Raw genomic sequence first — 10,594 nt, 5'->3', positions numbered from 1 at the left:
AGTTACCCGATTTTCCAGGTGTTGTGTGTCTCAGTTCCCCTGGCTAGGAAAACGGATCCCCTTCCCCCTTGCGCTTCCAGGTGAGGCGATGCCTCGCCCTGCTTCAGCTCTCGCTGGTCAGGCTGCAGCAGCTGACCAGCACCGATTGTCCGGCACTCCCTAGTGAGACGACCCCAGTACCTCAGTTGAAAATGCAGAAATCACCGGTCTTCTGTGTCGCTTGCGCTGGGAGTTGGAGACTGGAGCTGTTCCTATTCGGCCATCTTGCTCCGCCCCCCAATTTTTACCTTTTAAATGAATGAATTGTATGTATGTGAATTGTATCACAATAAAACTATTATATTTAAAAAGAATTAAAGATTACATAAGAAAGGTGACCTTTAATTCCTAGCCTATAAAATAAGAAGAAAAGATTAAATTCACAGTTTCCCTGGAATATAAGTAAGCTTATAATCAGTGATCCATAAAGATAGAGAATTCATAAAAAGATACAACAAAAGATGAAATAACATTGACAGACAAACTGCAGCCCAAAATATGTACAGGAGAATATCAAAGGAGAAGTGGAAGCAATTCAATGGGATGGTTCAGTCTCTGAAGTGTGGATTGGTAAACTCCATTGTAATGACCAGTCATTTTACTGTCCCACTAACCCCACCCTGGCCTATTTGTGCCATCTTTAGGACATGAAGAGATATTTGCCTCAAGGTGGGAAAAATGAATGTGGGTAGTTTCTCCAAGGTAGGTCTACACTTCAACTCACTGGCAACATCCAGGAGGAACAGAGAGCCCTTATACCCAGATGAAGAGCTAATAGTCTACCATCCCTCCCGATGACAGAATATCTTATCCTTTCCCCACAATACAGAAGGAAAGCCATCCATAGTGAATAGAAACACTATCCACAAAAACATGAACAGAAAATATTAAAAACAGTGAAGAATCCCCAAATACATCATTTCTGGTGGGCTATGAATTGACAGGAAATAGCCACATGTATGAACCCACACATGTGCACACACACATGCACAAAAACTCTTTAACATTAGATTAAGTAATACAACATTAAATTCAGAATATTATAGAAAACGTCCCCATACCAGAGGTATATATGTAGCATATCTTATAGTGTCTTTTCTTATTCTCCAGAAACATCAGTGTGGAAGGAGAGGGCAAGGGACAGCAAAGCCACTGGCAACTGTCTTTACATGACAGGGTACTGACAGATCAGTGCCTAATTTCCTAACTAGCCATAGTCCTTAGGCCAGTGGATACTTACAGCTTTCATCTTCATACTGAAAGAGCTTATACAAATGAGCTACACATTTAATGGGAAAAGAAATAAATGTTTGTGGACCCTCTTGGCATTCAAGAAAAATTCAGTGTCAGCTAGGCCACACCTAATTGTGTGTGTGTTGGGAGTGGTGGGGAAGCAGACTCTGTCTGTGTACATCTCTAAAACCCAAAGTGGCCTACTGTGAATGGTGCATCTGGCCAGGTGCAGTGGCTCATGCCCGTAATCTCAGCACTTTTTCGAGACCAGCCAAGCCAACATTGCGACTCTACTAAACACACAAAATTTAGTCAAGATCAACCCCATCTCTACTAAACACACAAAATTAGCCAGGAGTGGTGGTGCACGCCTGTAATCCCAACTACTAGGAATGCTGACGCAGGAGAATCACTTGCACCTGGCAGGTGGAGGTTGCAGTAAGCCAAGATCGCGCCATTGCACTTTAGCATGGGCAAAAAGAGCGAAACTCCGTCTAAAAAAACAAAATAAAATAAAATAAAGAATAGTGCATCTTTGTTGTGGTTGGAAATGCAAGATGCAATATTTTTCATTTATTATGGAAGAGATGTCCCAGCATACCTCAGACTACCGGACCACTGAAAGTTTTACTGATGTGGCAGGGTGCAGTATCTTTGTAGGGTCTACCAGCTATCCTTGGGAGTTCCTGTTGTCTCACATGATTAGCATGGTTTTATCATCTCATCAATATGGTGGACCAGTGTGATTCTCTAAGGGATGTCTTACTGCTTCAGGTCTCTCAGACTGCATCGTGATAGAGATCCAGAGAGACAACATAGTCTTGAGTGCATACTATCATACATTAGGACTAAATTCAAACTGTTTCTATTCCTCAGTTTATCTCGTGGATGGAAAAATATCAATAGCCACATAGCATGCATTGGAAGCTGTGTTAATATGATCTAGCAAAGCAGCAGCAAATAAGGCTCCTGTTTGGTTAAGTTTGCAGTAGTCACCTGTCATTCTCAATGCTCGCTTTCTCTCTCTCTCTCCCCCGCCCCCCCCAGAAACCTAAGTGTTCAAATAAAAGGAGATCTGATGAGAAATTCTATCTCTGCACCCTGGCTCTCTAATGATGCTATTAATGTCTGTCATCCTCTTCCAATACTGATTCCAAAACTTAAGGAGAAATCAGGTTGCAGCTATCCCACGAGGGAAGTGAAAACTATATCTGGAACTCAGAGGTTTCACTGGGGCACCTCGTATGTCCCATATCTGACAGTAAAGGCAAATGAAATACTAAAGAAACCCAGTAGCGAAAGATCAATGAGAACGCAGTCCTTTTGGAATAAAAATTTGGGTAAACCACCAGTCAAAGTGAAAGTTAAGGAAAAGGTGATGTGTATTAGTTTAGTGGGCTTAAAGAAAATGATAAATATAAGCCATTGTCTCACGACTAGCTACAAAAATGAGGACTGTATTATCTATGCATTTTTAGCGCAAATATATTACCCAATTATTTTCCCTTCCCTCACTACTTTGTATGAGGAGTGCAGATATTACTTACCTTTACGATGCATCACGTAGGTCATCAGACCACAAAAATCCATGCCTGATCAGATTGGGAGAATTGTTTACCAGTTGGGCTTCCTGGATTTGCAATGAACTCAATGAGAGGCTTTCTCATTTCCACTTTTGACAGAGAAAAGGAAAGTTATGTATATATATACACACACACACGCACACACACACACATATATATATATGCTGATGCCTATTAGGTTAAATCATGAAGTCATTAAATATATTTGATGAATAGCAAAAAGAGTGGACTGTGTTTATCTTGAACATGTTTGCCCTCAAATCCGTTTATTTCCCTTACTCTACCCTGCTCAATACCTCCAAGGAGCTGACCCTTGCAGGCTAGCTATTTCAGCCTTCCATGTTAGCCGTATTCTAGTTGGGTTTGGCCCATGGGAGAAACTAGTTAAGTCTGAAAGTGAGGCAAGGAGTTAGGGAGTTTCTTACTGCCCTCTCTGTTTGGGGCAGCTTCTCTGGCAGTGTTGCATTTTCTCCACATGTCCACCTTCTATCAGGGTGCCATAGCTCCTGAGCTCCAATCACACCAAGGAGATTCCAGCCACAAGGCTGTAGTAGCTTGCTGCAATCAGGTTACCTCACCATCATCTGCCCAGCTGTCAGGTTTCTCCATCACATCAAAAATAACATCCTTTGAAAATATTTGTAGTGGCCTCTAATTTTTTGCTTAAACTCTGACTTTTACATTGTATTGCCCAACAATTTAACTTCCAGAGAATTTAACTTACATATGAACTAGGAAGATGCTTATCATACAATTTTAAAGCTTTGGATAAAATATTTAATATTTAATGAAAAATATTTAGTTTTTTTAGCCATGGCAAAAAAAAATAGGAACAATTTAAATGGTTGTGACTAGGGAGATGATTTTTTATGCAAAGCATGTAGTATGTTTCTAACATAAAATGCTACACACAAGTTTTTTAAACCATATATAATTATATAAATATTATATACATCAACATGCATGATCTCAAAATAGATTTAGTTAATAAAGCAAAATGCACATTGAATATTGAATATGTAAATAGAATGCATTTACTTGATTTTAAAATTTCTAAACAATTCCATGTGCTGTGTGTGTGTATGTGTATGTGCATGTGTATATATTCAAGAAAAATTTAAAGACTTTAAAAGGAATGATGCTCACCACTTTGAGATAGTGTTTACCTCTAGCAAGCACCTCCTAAGAAAAAAAGGGGAAGACTATTAAGAGGGGACAAAAGGCAATATTTTGCCATGATCATATTTATCAGAAACAAAATTGTGAAATAGAGATTTGTACGCAGAAAACTTATTGAAGTTTACTTTCTGAAATAGCATCCATAATAGAAGTAAGGGAGGCCTGACTGGGCAAAAGGGGATCTGAACTGTGTCACACTTATAACAGAGGCCACAAGTCCCATGGGCACTCCAGAGCTGAAATGGCCCTTCAGAGTTGTCTAGGCAAGGGGGACAAGTCCTCTGTACTCCTGTATTGACCAGTCACTGGATAAGCCCCTTAATAAACTTGGGTGTGGCAACTCCACTGGTCCAAGGGCAATTTCTAGAGAAGGACTCAGCTGTAAGCAGTCAGTACCCAATACTCTGGAAAGCTATGGAAATCGTGCCTTCATTCTGAAGAGAGGATTAATATGTGTAAGTTTTAATTTATTCTTGGATTATAATATAATGTTTAACAAGGAACGATTTCCCTGTGTTAAATTACTCAGGTCCTTTCCAATTGTTAATGCCATGTGAAAATCCAATTGTGACTAGCATCTTTATTAATAATTTTTTCATATCTTATTTTTCCTTGAATATATCATTTTAATTACAATTACTGAATTTTAAAAGATAATAATTTACACCTCCTAATACATACCTCATTTTTAAACTTTTACTTTTCAGGAGAACTGTACCAGTTTATACTCCCAACAGCTGATCATGAGTGTATTCTGCTCACCTATGCTCAGCAGTATTGTGACATTTTTACTTCAATATTTTCTAATTTAATAGTTGGATAATGACAGCTCATTATTTTGTTCTATGACTTCTTAATTACTACTAACCCTGAATAGACAGGTTTTTTGTTTGTTTGTTTGTTGTTTTTTGTTTTGAGACAGAGTCTTGCTCTGTTGCCCAGGATGGAGTGCAGCGGCATAATCTTAGCTCACTGCAATCTCCACCTCCCAGGTTCAAGCAATTCTCTTGCCTCAGCCTTCAAGTAGCTGGGATTACAGGCATCCGCCACCATGCCTGACTGATTTTTGTATTTTTATTAGAGACGGATTTTCACCATGTTGACCAGGCTGGTCTTGAACTACTGACCTCAGGTGATCCACCCACCTTGGCCTTCCAAAGTGCTGAGATTACAGGCGTGAGCCACCATGCCCAGCCAAGTATTTTTTTTTATTAGGATTGTCATGTACCTTGTACTAAACCAAACATTTTAAAAAATACAGATTTTTTTTCAAATATGGCCATAAAATTTCTTTTTAAATAATAAAATCTTTATATTTGCTATTTATAAATGTTTGATGACTGTAAGCAAACATTTTAGCAAATGCTATTAAACAGACCATGTGATGCCCAGTGAGCAATATCTCCTTCTAAATGATCTGATTGAAAGTAAGAAGTGATACTGATTGTCTTTTATAATGTAACTAAAGTTGATGAACAAACAGTATGCATGAGATGTTATCTTTAAAGCAAATGGAGTTTTTGTTTTGGTTTTTATTTTCTTATTTGTTTTTTATCCCTCACTCCCTTTAGAGCTACTCAGTGGAAAACATTTTTTCTTACCCCTGTATAAAAATGTTGACAAGCAATAAAAGTTTTTTGCTTATCATAAAAAATAGAAAGTCTTACTTGATTTTATGGATTTTGTTTTGGTTTTGTTTTGTTTTAGAGACAGGGTCTCTGTCTTCACCCAGGATGGAGTGCAATGGCATGATCATAGTTCACTGCAACCTCAAATTCCTGGCCTCAAGCAATCCTGAACCTCCTGCCTCAGCCTCCTGAGTAGCTAGCGCTATAGGTGTAAGCCCTACTGTGCCTGGCTAATTTTTTAACTTTTTTGTAGAGATGGGATCTCAGTATACTGCTTAGGTTGGTCTCAAACTCCTGGCCTGAAGTGATCCTCCCACCTCAGCCTCCCAAAGTGCTGGGATTACAAGCGTGAAGCACCACCCTGGGCCAAAAAGTCGTACTTAAAGTTATAAAACACACTTTCAATTTAGAAATAAATTAATCAACACTTGCATCTTCATTCAAAAATAATACTCCTCTCTGCTATCTGAGCTAACGCTGGCTACAGGTAGTCCTCAGGGACATCTAGAGAAAGGCTTCATTGGCTTCTCTTCTCTTTCACACACTCATATATTTCTAGCTATTATTTTAACACTGTCAAGGTCAAAGCTAAAAGAAAATAAAACCAATGGTAATTTTTTTTTTCTTTTTAACAAAGTTGCGCTCTTGTCTCCCAGGCTGGAGTGCGGTCGCGCGCTCTCGGCTCGTTTCAACCTCTGCCTCCTGGATTCAAGTGATTCTCATGCCTCAGCCTTCGATTAGCTGGTACTATAGGCACGTGCCACCACACCTTATTTTTAGTGGAGCCTGAGTTTCACCATGTTGTCCAGGCTGGACCTCAAGTGATCCACTCGCCTCAGTCTCCCAAAGTGCTGGGATTACAAGTGTGAGACACCATGCCTGACCTAGTAAAATTCTTATTTATTCGATATTGTCATAAGATGTTTTCACATTTGCTAGGCTTAGTGGTTTTGGGGACTTTCTCTTGGACTTCTTTTATGAGTTCATCCAAATCTCCCAACAAACACTACTGGTTTCTCACCAGAGGTTGCTTTGATCTGGTGAATGTGCTCTATTTCTTTCTGTAGCCCAGAGGTTACCCCCAGTTCTCTTCTGTTGAGGCTTTACTGTGCCTCCAGACAGCCCTACTGGACATCATCTAAGAGGACCTTTTTACAGGCTCTCTCAAATGCACACAGTGTACTTCTGGTCCATAGTACACACTCAGGCAGTCTTGCACAAGCAGATTTGTGAGAGTAGTATGGACCCTATATATGAAACAGCAATTCTTTCTACTCTACCACCACAGAAACTCTCCTTTTTTCTGATTTTCAGCTGCCTCAGAAGTCAGTCATCAGTGCACTCACTACCTCAGCTGTCTCTGAAGGGAGTCATATCTCTGCCCAACCACCTGATGAGACAGTGAATAAGATCTTAACACAGTTTTCTCTAAAGTGGTCCTCTTCACAAGTCTTATGATGAGAACCCCCATTTAACAGCACCTCCTGTGTCATAAGATACTATGTCCACACTACCTCTATATCACAATTTTCCGACATCAGAGAAAGAAAAGAAGTTCTCAGCAAACAAGGCTCTGACAACAAAAGCTGGCAGTTCTTGCAAAGACACCATTTGTCTCTTGCTTAAGATACTGAGCTAGCCCACCATCAGGGTGTGTAAAAAGATATTTGCAATTTTAAGATGCCAAGAATTCTGTTATATACATGTTTCTCTATTTCCTCTTTGGGCATGCAGATTAGCAGGAAACAAAACAGTCTTAAATTTCACTTTTTAGGCTGTTATCTTTGTGTCTATATATTAGTCAGTTCTCGCACTGCTATAAATACCTGAGACTGGGTAATTTATAAAGAAAAGAGGTTTAATTATGTCACGGCTCTGCAGGTTCTACAGGAAGCATGGTGCTGGGGAGGCCTCAGGAAACTTACAATCATGGCAGAAGGCAAAAGGGAGCAATAATTCACATGACTGAAGAAGGAGCAAGGGGGAGGTGCCACATACTTCTGAACAACCAGATCTCATGAGAAATCACCATGCAAAAACAGCACCAAGAGGGATGGTGTTAAGCCATGAGAAACTGTCCCTGTGATCCAATCACCTTCCACCAGGCCCCACCTCCAACAATAGGGATTACAATTCAACATGAGATTTAGGCAGGAACACAGATCCAAACTACATCGGTCTATAATAATTTCTTTAATTCTTCAGTGAATTGCATATTCTCTTTGTCACCTAACCTGTCTTCCTTGATAGTCTGACAGCTCACTTTGGAATTTAGTAGTTGTGATTTTTCTCCCTCAGCCATAACTAGGGAGGAAAAATTCAATTTTAACATTGTATTATAGCAATCAATGAAGCTGTTCTATTGGATTCATTTATAAGAAAGTTTCTCCTACCACCTCATATCCCTTTCTGGGATTTTTGTGTAGGAACCATGGAGAACTTATCTTTAGATTTTATATTCTCCAAAATATTGGGGTATAATTTTTGCTTCCAAACCATTAGAATGGCAAATTTCTAATCCTTGCATTTCACAAGGTAAATAGTAAATCGGTTCCTTTAACCTTATATTTTTAATGTAAACTAAAGTCAAAAGAACAATACTACTGCAGAACTGAAGCCTCTCTCCTCTTAGTCCGAAACTTTAGCTGTCTATGCTATTTAGGCCAGAGAAAACGTACAAGGCTTTGTGTCCAGATCCCTACAAGTCATCTAACCAGGAGGCCACAAGTCCACCCCACCTTCCATTTCTGGTTTCAGGTCCTGAAGAGTATAGAGAAAATCCTGCTTTTCCTGGGGTTTTAAATGCTGGCAAAAGCAAGGCTTATGGTAATAAGACCCAGATCAAAGGCCTATCCTCCTGGTTCGGCCTTTCTGCCTCCACTCCTGCCTCCACCATGTCCATCAGGGTGACCCAGAAGTCCTACGAGGTGTCCACCTCTGGCCCCCTGGGCCTTCAGCAGCTGCTCCTACACGAGTGGGCCCGTTGCCTGCATCAGCTCCTCGAGCTTCTCCCCAGTGGCACCAGCAACTTCCGGGGTAGCCTGGGCAGAGGCTATGGTGGGACCAGTGGCATGGGAGGCATCACAACTGACACAGTCAACCAAAGTCTGCTGAGCCTCCTTAACCTGGAGGTAGACCCCAACATCCAGGCCGTGCCCACCCAGGAGTAGGAGCAGATCAAGACCCTCAACAGTCAGTTTGCCTCCTTCATCGACAAGGTACAGTTCCTGAAGCAGCAGAACAAGATGCTGGAGACCAAGTGGAGCCTCCTGCAGCAGCAGAAGACAGCTTAGAGCAACATGGACAACATGTTCCAGAGCTACACCAACAACTTTAGGCGGCAGCTGGAGACTCTGGGCCAGGAGAAGCTGAAGCTGGAGGCGGAGTTTGGCAACATGCAGGGGCTGGTGGAGGACTTCAAGAACAAGTATGAGGATGAGATCAATAAGTGTACAGAGATGGAGAATGAATTTGTCCTTATCAAGAAGGATGTGGATGAAGCTAACAAGAACAAGATAGAGCTGGAGCCTCACCTGGAAGGGCTGACTGACGAGATCGGCTTCCTCAGGTAGCTGTATGAAAAGGAGATCTGGGAGCTGCAGTCCCAGATCTCAGACACTTCTGTGGTGCTGTCCATGGACAATAGCCACTCCCTGGATATGAACAGCATCATCGCTGAGGCCAAGGCGCAGTACAAGGAGATCGCCAACCACAGCCGGGCTGAGGCTGAGAGCATGCACCAGATCAAGTATAAGGAGCTGCAAACACTGGCTGGGAAGCACGGGATGACCCGCAGCGCACAAAGACTGAGATCTCCAAGATGAACCGGAACATCAGCCTACTCCAGGCTGAAATTGACGGCCTCAAAGGCCAGAGGGCTTCCCTGGAGGCCTCCATCACAGATGCCAAGCAGAGTGGGGAGCTGGCCATTAAGGATGCCAACGCCAAGCTGTCGGAGCTGGAGGCCGCCCCGCAGCGGGCCAAGCAGAACATGGCCTGACAGTTCCGTGGGTACCAGGAGCTGATGAACGTCAAACTTGCCCTGGATATCGAGATCGCCACCTACAGGAAGCTGCTGGAAGGGGAGGAGAGCCGGCTGAAGTCTGGGGTGCAGAACATGAGTATCCATAGGAAGACCACGAGCCCCTATGCAGGTGGTCTGAGCTCAGCCTATGGGGGCCTCACAAGCCCTGGCCTCAGCTACGACCTGGCCTCCAGCTTTGGCTCTGGCTCAGGCTCCAGCTCCTTCAGCCACACTAGCTCCACCAGAGCCCTGGTCGTGAAGAAGATCGAGACCCGCGAAGGGAAGCTGGTGTCCGAGTCCTCTGGCGTCCTGCCCAAGCGAACAGCTGTGGCAGCCCCTCCCAGCCTGCCCCCTCCTGCGGCTGTTCGAGAGCCCGGGAGAGAGGCCACTGTGCAGGGTAGCACAGGGAACAGGAGACCCCCCTGAGGCTCAGCCCTAGCCCTCAGCCCACAGCAGGGAGTTTAATGCCTAAGGACCGCCCTTGTCCATGCCTCCAGCTACAAAACAATTCAATTGCTTTTTTTTTTTTATTCCTGTCCTAAATAAAACCTCAGCTAGCTCTGACAAAAAAAAAAAAAAGTAATTACTTAATGCCTTAGGTGGTGAAAAAACAATTAGCGTCTGTTAAATGCATTTCAAACTAAAAAGTACTTAAGGTTAAGTAAAAATAGACCTATTAAGATCAAGGAGTCATCCCTTTGCTCATTAAAGAGATATGTATCAGTCACAAAATCAGCAGGAAATAAAATTCATTCAGAATAACTTAAAGTGAGAGATGTCAGTGAAAAAACTAATTATAGAATAATGGGCATTATTATTATTAGGAAACAAACAAGGTGTGTTAGTCCATTCTCACACTGCTATAAATAAATACCTGAGACTGGGTAACTTATAAAGAAAAGAGGTTT

At 42.0% G+C, this 10,594-nt stretch overlaps 1 pseudogene; it reads left to right on the top strand.

The window, feature by feature from the left end:
• The first annotated feature begins 8,511 nt into the window (after positions 1-8,511).
• On the top strand, positions 8,512-10,112 carry LOC108543843 (keratin, type II cytoskeletal 8 pseudogene; annotated as a pseudogene).
• The last annotated feature ends 482 nt before the right edge of the window (positions 10,113-10,594 follow it).

Source organism: Rhinopithecus bieti, unplaced genomic scaffold (assembly GCF_001698545.2).
Source record: "Rhinopithecus bieti isolate Rb0 unplaced genomic scaffold, ASM169854v2 scaffold_648, whole genome shotgun sequence".
In the NCBI taxonomy this organism is placed as follows: Eukaryota; Metazoa; Chordata; class Mammalia; order Primates; family Cercopithecidae; genus Rhinopithecus; species Rhinopithecus bieti.
Note: the sequence above shows the minus strand (reverse complement) of the source record. Positions and strands in the feature narration are given on the sequence as shown.